Source organism: Solanum stenotomum, chromosome 10 (genome assembly GCF_019186545.1).
Source record: "Solanum stenotomum isolate F172 chromosome 10, ASM1918654v1, whole genome shotgun sequence".
NCBI lineage: Eukaryota > Viridiplantae > Streptophyta > Magnoliopsida > Solanales > Solanaceae > Solanum > Solanum stenotomum.
Window position 1 is genome coordinate 43,878,140 of NC_064291.1, and position 9,268 is coordinate 43,887,407.

General features: G+C 29.2%; 1 long non-coding RNA gene across 2 annotated transcripts; it reads left to right on the plus strand.

The window, feature by feature from the left end:
* Window positions 1–270: 270 nt before the first annotated feature.
* Window positions 271–3,412, plus strand: LOC125842232 (uncharacterized). Of its 2 annotated transcripts, none has more exons than XR_007443890.1 (3): window positions 271–497; window positions 1,478–1,590; window positions 2,722–3,412. It is a non-coding gene; the product is annotated as an uncharacterized LOC125842232 (long non-coding RNA). The 2 variants fall into 2 exon arrangements; XR_007443891.1 differs by lacking the exon at window positions 271–497 and adding an exon at window positions 1,275–1,392.
* Window positions 3,413–9,268: the final 5,856 nt, after the last annotated feature.

A 9,268-nucleotide genomic window follows, 5' to 3' on the forward strand; every position in this document is an offset into this window, starting at 1 on the left:
TACATATATCGGGAGATTTCATGATTTCATGTATGTTTAAGTTATAATGTTCACAATATGAGAATTTTGATGTATTTCAATTGTAATATATTTGTGTTATGTGTATAAGAACACATCGGCACTTGATTAAAAGCTTGCAGGATTCACATTGCATTGGCATTGAAAAATCTTATCTTATTATATATATTTATACAAGATTCACTACCTTATTTTATTTTTTTTACCGTAGAAATATGACAATAAAAGAAAACAGGTTTCTTGCAGGGATATGCTCCAGTTCCACCGTCTTATATTCAAGTGGCCAGCTCTGCCAATGTGCTCTCAAATGGGGAACGATCATTGAATAAATAATTATTGCATGATCAATTAGCATATGTACCCTTTGCTCAATATCCACAATTTGTTTTCTCCTTTTTCAATATCCAGGTGCTAACGACCTTGGTATTCCAAAGGCTCAGCTTGAGGCCCATGAGATATCTTTACAACAACAAATTGAGGTATTAAAGTTTCTAACTTAATTGGTATCTTTATTTATTATGCATCTATTATACATTATATTCAAAACCTATGCAATAACTGTAGTTGAAATTCTTTCATTTTCCTAGAAAATTTAGTTCGATGTTTGGAGTTGAGGACTGTAATGTGTTTGTTGGTTGACTGGTTGTTAGTATAGAGGTATAGAAGTGGTGTTAATTCTAGAAATCGATCAGTGTTGCTTCCTATATAAAAATTGCATCAATACATGTCTCTATCAGTAGTTGCAGGTACATATATAGCTGCTGGTACACCTGAAAGAGTACAAAATTGTGAACTAAAAGATGATTTTTAGTAGTCAAAATAGGACTACGTTTATCAGAAACAAAAGGTGGATTTATCTATTATCAATTCGGATAAGAGGAGGGCAAAAGGGATAGGAACGACTTTTTTTTAATGAGAATTGCAATATGATCCTAGGAATAACTTATCTAATATGAACTTATTAGCATATGATTCCTTTTCAAATACTCATATTTCAAGTGTTTCAATTACTTTAAAAAATTATACTAAAATGTTGATGCACTATTTTATTTTATTTTTATCCAATCTTGTGACTTTTTTTTTTGTCAAAGATAAGTGTAAGATAGTTTTTCACGTTATTTCCGATTATGATCTCTATTGTTTTGGCTGCTTTCTTGTGTGTAAGACCCCTAATGTTCTTTAAACATATTTTTGGTACTCTGATTAGGGTATAAAGAATGCCTAATTCTTTTACTTAACTAAGATATTTAAGAAGAATTGATGATTGGATTGTTTGAAAGAAAAATCTGAAAATTCCATCTTTGTGCAAAAACTCAGAGGCAAGGAAGTACATATTAAATGAACTCAATGGCATTGCGAGTAAACACCAAGCATGTATGTTATCAGTTTCGATTTCTTCCATCCTATGCTTCTGTCATGTTTTTTTTTTCTGATCTGAAAAATACTTGCATATCTTTAGGTCATGAAATGTGACATACAACTCATATGGAGTCGAATTCTTTTGATACTGCAATTGATTTAGCTGTGCCTACACTCAAATTGAAAAGGTTTCCACTGCTTGACCATTATAAGGTGAATAATTTTGTTTTCCCATGATGAAATTCAATCCACTCGTGTGAATATGATTGTTATATTTTCCGTCTCATTACTTATTTAATAGTAGCTATTATGTTGCAATATTTGAAGTCAAAGAGGCACTAAAAAGATTAGAAGAAAATATTTTAAAAACTAACTCTCTATATTTCAGAGCTTTAAGATTTATAACGATAACTTTTGGATATTTTGAAAATTAATGATAAGAGTAGTAGCTGAGGCAATGAAAGGAATGGGGAGGTGAGGCAGAAAATAAGGATAAGGAAAAGGGACCTTAACTTTGAAAACTCAAATGGAAAGCAAGGAAAGCACAAACTAACTAATGTCAAGGGTCGGAGATAGAGAGTGATGAAGGGCGAAGAGGAACTCGGTAGCTTGCTCCAAACAAGTTTCAGAGATGTAGAAGCCAAAGGCAACTCTCAAGCCATTTGGGTGAACACAAATAGTTTGTTATTATCTCCTGGTGACTTAACTACTCCTTGAAATATTTCTGCTAATGATACTCTCAATTTATAGCAGGAGCAACCTCAACCCCTTTAACTACTCCTCGAGACTATTTCACAAAATTTACGTGTGGGTTTATCTACTAAGAAAAGGATTTTGTTGAACTTATAAATTGACTGATATTTTATACTTGTACATGAAATATAAACTTTTCTCACTATTTCATTAGAGTAATGCTAATGTATATCAATATTTACTATCAATCAATGTCTCAAATGAACTTATACTGACATTTTCCATTACCCTTTTCTTTAACATTTTGCCAGAGACACCATGTAGTTTAACTTTCCAATTTAAAAATGAAAGTATTTCATAGAGGTGCACTTCTGGTCATGCTCATGTATTATGTTAATGTCATTTAACCTAGAAGATGAAAATAGATGAGTGTTTTCCTTTATCTCGATTAATGTCTTAGATTTCGGGACAACACCATTAATAAACCTAAAAAGATATCACCCTTGATTTAGTAAAAGATGGTTCATCTGCTAAGTCTATTTTGGTAAAGAACAATAAACCTTGCCCAAATATTTTTCTTGTTTATAGCTCACTCAATTGTTGAATCAAGAATTTGGATTAATTTTTATCATATTTACGTGTGTTTTGTAGGTTCATTATAGAAAACAAGTTCAAGCTCTCTTTCTCCTATATAAAATAATTGCAATGAATCATATTGTTACAATATGTTTTGTCGTGCAATCTATGCTAAACTCCTTCCAGTTTCTATGAATTCTTCCAAAGTAAGTAGAGTTATTGACATTCTCTTATCTTTATTATATATAGTAACATACAATACAACAAGAGGCCCTTTCTGGTTTTCACGTATCATTGTTGCTCATCTTTGTTTCGCCCTTAAAAACAAGGTATCAAGGTTAAAATGAATTTCAAAATTATAAGTCAGCAGTTTCCTACTCTATGTATAGTGGGATGGTGCACTGGAAAAGGAAATGTATATGAGCCAGAAACTTTTGTCATAACCGATGATGTTAGACTTTGTAATTTTAAAATCAGATGCACATCTGAATAAACTATGATTCTGATGTTATGGAGATGGCAAATAATGCCATTGTAGCTGATTGTTGAGTTTTTACTTTTTGAGAATGCTGGTGAGACATTCCAAGCAGGAGCCATGTATCTGAAAGAAATTGGTGTTGAAGTTAGGAGGTTGAGTGTTGTAAAGTGTATAAGTTTCATGTTAAAAGGAATTCTGAGAAGTCATTTTCTGTTGTAATTAAGATTTTAACCTAATAATATTGGTAGCTTATATTTGTACTACACATTATTGTGCTCTTATTAGCAAATTCCTTCTGTAATCTTTTCAGTAGAATCATTTGTGTAGTATTTATCAATAAAGACCATCATGTTGCATGGTAGCAGTAGGTGATTCTTTATGATTGCCTCTTGCCTTACTCTTTTAACATACTTTGAGGAACAATTTCTTTGTCAACTTCTTCTTTGAAATGTAAATAACGTAATTTCTGCAGTCCATTGATTTGTTTTGACATAAAAGGATGATGAAACTAATAGTGTGCAGTTGTTGCTAGCTTTTACTGAGTAGTCAAAAGTAGAGAAGTCTCCACAACATATAACCGATCAGGAGATTCTTGAAATGTAATGTCCAAGGTGGGACACCATTCATGTCTTTGTGATTGATTTATGAAGATGTTGAATCATACTACATCCTGTAGAAAATGGTTAAAATGGATTCCTTTTATCATTGTTATTCTTCTTTTGCAATTGAACAAAAGGTTAGGTCTTCTCTTATCTCTAGATTTAATAGTTCAGATAGATGTACCATTAAAAAATGTTCCTCAGATCAACAACAAATGATATGGTAATGACTACACTAAAGGCTGCATACAAGTCATTCTTCACATTAGATCAACTGTCAAATTATAAAAATGTAATCTCACAAAGTTTTATAAAGAGATAAGAATGAGGTATATATTATCTTATTATGAGAAAAAAAAAAAGGTGTATACTATTGTTCTTATTTTTTGAACGAAAAAGATAACAGATTGAATATGAGAGGTTAGGGACTTGTTATTGTGATTGTTATGGCACAATTGAGATTAAATTTGCAAGATCTCAAAAAAAAAAGAGCAAGTTGGTGACTGAAGTCGGCAATAGCAATTTTGAGTCTCACCATTTAATGTACTTTTACTAAACAAACAAAAACAATGTAATTATAGAAAACACTTCATTAATATGTTATTCATGTCAACATTTCTATTTGTTGCTCTTCTCTATTCTTATGTGGGTTCTTTTCTTCTTTTGTGAAGATATCGATTTATTGGAGAAGACTCAGCATAGAGATAATAAAAAATATCAACTTTTGATTTTGTCAAATAAAATTTGTGACTTAAGTTATTGTGATTGATTTGGAAAATTTACATTGATGATTTGCTTGGCTTGGTATAAATGCATAGTAATATGCACAAGAACCATTCACAATATATTTCTACAAAGCTTTGACAATGCTCCTACCAACATTATTCAGAACTATTTATTACTATTTCAGATCTCAATCATATTTTTAAGAAAGATTTAAACAAATAAAATTATATAGAATTTAAAATGTTGGGCCCGTGCATAGCACGGGCAAAAACCATCTAGTAGAATATACCAAAAAGATCATAAGATGAGACAGTAACAGTTAATTTTTAGAAATAAACAGTACGTCTAATTAATACACTTCCAATCTGAAACCAGCAGCTCCAAACCTAAATAAATTTAAAACCAAATTCAATTTGTATTCAATTCAATTACGGGTTGAAAATGGTTAATTCATATTGGCTCATTTTTAAAATGGAAAAGGTTCATAAATATCTCTCATATATGGAAAAAAGGTTCATACATATCCTCCTTTTATTTTGGCCAAACACATACACATAACACAATCCCTTAAATTTGTCCCCATTTTTCATTTTGACACTCTATTTTAGCATTGTTTCGTTTTAACCCTTAAACTCTATTTTTATGTATCATTTAAACACAAAATATTGATTTTTGTGATTTTATTTATTTATTTATATTATTCAATTGCAGCTTTGTATTGTGAAAATCAACGTGTCATTAATTTACAAGTTTTTTTTAAAAAATAATATTTATTTATTTATTTTAGATGTTCTCTGTATTTTAACGTGATAAATAACCGATGAAAGTACTTTGATTTTCTTTCGTGAACATTCAAATAAATCGAATAACACCACGTATTTTATTTCTTTCATATCATTCAGGCTACCTGAATTTACACAAATACTCGATTTCTAATTTCTTAATTCAACTCAATATGATTTTTTTTTTAAAGTACTCATCTTCAACTCGATAAAGGCTCTTGTTCATTACTAATAACACTACCAAAAATGCTAAATTGATAAACTTCGTCGGAATGTCAGTGATTTTTGTAAGAAAGAAAATTGACGGAAGTTCGTCGGCTATTTTTCACACAAAAATATAGAAAACTCTCCATAAGAAAATTATTATTTTTTTCAAAAAAATTAATATTTAGCAGTTAATTTTTATTTTTTTAAAATGAAAAGTAACGGACATACGTCAATTTTTAAAATGCAAAGCTGCAGTTGAAAAACATAAATAAAAATTAAAGAAATCATAAAATTAGTAATTTGTGTTTAAATGATATATAAAATATAGAATTCAAGGGTTAAAATGGAACAATGCTAAGATGGAGTGTCAAAATAAAAAATGAGGGCAAGTTTAAAGGGATATCTATTATTTGGCCTTTTTTTATTTTTGGTTTAAAAATATATCCAAACTATTTTCTTTTTTGCTCAAGAATATCTCTAACCTATTGGAAATGACTCAACCCCCACCCCCACCCCCACGCCCACCCTCCCCTCCCTCCTTACCATCTTTTTGTTCTAAAAATACCTTCAACCTTTGTTTTTGGTTCAAATATATTCCTCATTCCCTCTTAAGGTAAGCTTTGAAGCCGTAGCTTGCTGGTTTTTCCATCATTCAATCCATAGCAAATCGAATGAAACCTGGCGAAAAAGAAGTAAACACTTTGCTGAGGAACGAAGTAGCTCGCCTAAAAGGAGAGGAACAAAATTTCGTGTTTGTTTTTCTTCAAACTCCAATTCGCTCTCGCTCGCCGCTACTAACGGAGTCTCGATTAATATCCCTTTAATCTAAATATATGCCTCCTTAAAAAGAATGTGACGTGTGTAAAACAACTATTCTCGAAAGTAATTGTGTCCACATACCATAATTAAAAGTTATGAGTAAGAGTGTGCTCCTATATGATTAGATAACTGTCACACAAAAATAACAAAAATAGCAATTTTACTTTAACACCAGCAGTCGTTAATTGGGTACTTTGTACGTCACAAATAGTATAGCCATTTGTGGAGCTAGAAATTTTATGAAAGGTCTTCAAGCATTACATAAGCAAAAAGAAAATTAATGAATGGATGCACTGAAAAATTTATAATTGGACTACGTGATATTATTTTTTATGAATAAATGTTCCAAAATTTTAAAAATTAAATCGCATGATATTTAGCTTTAATAATTGTATTTAATTTAATATAAAATAAATGAACAAAGCGAAAAAAAATGGGGGGGGGGGGGGAATTCAACTTAAAATGAAATCATTTTTACGTTTCAAGCTTACACTGATCTGTGGTGACAACAACAATAACGAGACATAAAAAATGAAAGCAAAATCAAACGAGGTCTTCTTTTGTTCCCTTTTAACAACGTTTTACAAATATTAGAATTTTTTTATTAACTCTAAATTGAATAATTACATTTAAGTTTTATTTCAAACTTTAATGAAAAGAAAAAAAAAAACTCAAATTTATTGAAAATTCAATTAGCTTTATTAGATTTTTAAGTTATAGATTTCTAACAAAATTACTAACCATTATTTAGAAAGTTCTTTAAATACTTTAGACAATTAAAGAAATAATAAAATAGGAGTTCTTTAAAAAAATGATTATAAAGAGAAGTGGTTGAAGGATTTGAACCTACGCGTGTGGACATTACAAGAGAGCCTCAAATCACTGGGCCACATTACCTTATTGTGTCAAGAGTGTTCAAAGTATTACATTTAACCATTTTGAACAATATTTTACTTATGTGTACATTATAATTTTTTTGAGGAAGGACGTCCAATTGACAACATTTACTTATGTGTACATTATAAATTTTCAGCGAAGGGTGTCCAATTGGACACCCTTAAGTCACTGTAGCTCTGCCCCTGATTATAGCATGTCTTATCATGAACTATCTAAAAGTAACTAAAAAAATTATTCTTTTTCATAAATTTTTTTATCATGACCAAAATGAATATCATTGTGTTACAACATGAATTTTTCATTGATCTTCTATGTGTGATACGCCAAAAATATTTTATCATATTCAAATATATTTATATAATATAATATATTAATGAGATAAAGTATCAAAAACACACCTAAATTATCCCTTTTAAGTTTCATACCTAAATGTTAGGTGTGTGAGTTTCATATATAAACTATCACTTAATAGTTTGAGAAACACACCTCAGTGGTGTGTATAATTCTCTCTCTTTTATTTGAAAAAAATCTTGACACATACATTCCACATGGATAAAATATTCCACCTTGACAAAAATTAAATATTAAACTATTAATATTAATTAAAAATTAAACTATTAGATCCCCAAAAAAAATTATATTTTAAAAAAAATAAAATTTCAATTATTTTTCTTACCCCACTCCACCACTCCCTCCCCCATACCCCCCTCCCCTCCTAAAATCTCTCGTCCTATTATTTTTTTTAATTTTATTCTATAAAATATTTTTTAAAAATCCATACATCACCCTCTCCCTCCCTCCCCCACAACCATCCACTCATTCCCCCAAAAAGATTGATAGTATTTGTTTTTTTAAAAACAAATTACTCCACCCTATTTAACCCTTAGCTCCTAATTTATTTATTTTGTTACATTTTTCTGTTAGATATGTGCATATATTTTTAGGATTTATTTTTCTACTTGTGTAAAAAATATAATATAATATAAATAAATTTGCGACGTCAAGTAATAAAATCTTTTCAAAAAAGATTTGTTTATATCTAACACAAAACGAAAAAAAAAATGAAAGCAAAGGGCTAGATGGAGTGGGATAGGATTATTTTTTAAAAAGAGTAAAATAATATCTAAATTATTATTTGAAGAGGAGGGGAGGTGGGGATGGGTGAAGTAAAAAAATATTGAATACTTTTATAAAAAGAAGCTTAAACAGAAAAAAAAAAAAAAAAAAAAAAACTAAAAAATGGAGGGGTAGGGTGAGAGGAAGTGATGGAGTAGGGTAAGAAAAATATTTTACATTTTATTTTATTAAAAAATTTAATTTGGGATAACAATTTTTGAATCTTTAATTTTTAACTAATACTAGTAATTTTATTTAATTTTTATCAAGGTAGAATGTTTTGTTCACGTGGAGTGTGATGTGTCTATTTTTTAAAATAAAAGAAAGAGTGTATACGCACACCATGAAGAGAATGTAATAAAGAGAGTGGTGTGTTTCTCAAATTAATAAGTGATAGTTTAGGTATGAAACTCACACTCTCAATAGTTTAGATATGAAACTAAAAAAAAAATTAATGTATTTTTGACACTTATCTTTATACTAAATAATGTTGCCCGTGCTATGCACGGGCCCAATAATATAAATGATATGTTTTGGGGCTAATAACGAAGTTTTTGAAGCGATTGTTTGCGTGGATAAAGGAATAAGTTTTTTTATCACAAACCTGTACTTTCTTTGACGCTATTCAAGGCACAATAAGACTACCCACATACAACATTTTTGAAATATTTTATGTTGTCAATTATCACGATTTAATTTTAAGAACCAGTCAATTTTTTTTTCTGTTTTTTTAATAAATATTTTAAGTTGTCAATTATCATGATTTATTGTATTTTATACATAATTTTTAACGATAGATTAATTTCAAGAATCAATCGAATTTTTTTAAATGTATTTATTTTTGAAATATTTTATGTTGTCAATTATCATGATTTATAGTATTTTTACGATAGATTAACTTCAAGAATCAATGGAATTTTTTGTATCTTTTTCAAAACATATTTTATGTTGTCAATTATCATGATTTATAGTATTTTTACGCAATTTTTAAATATAAA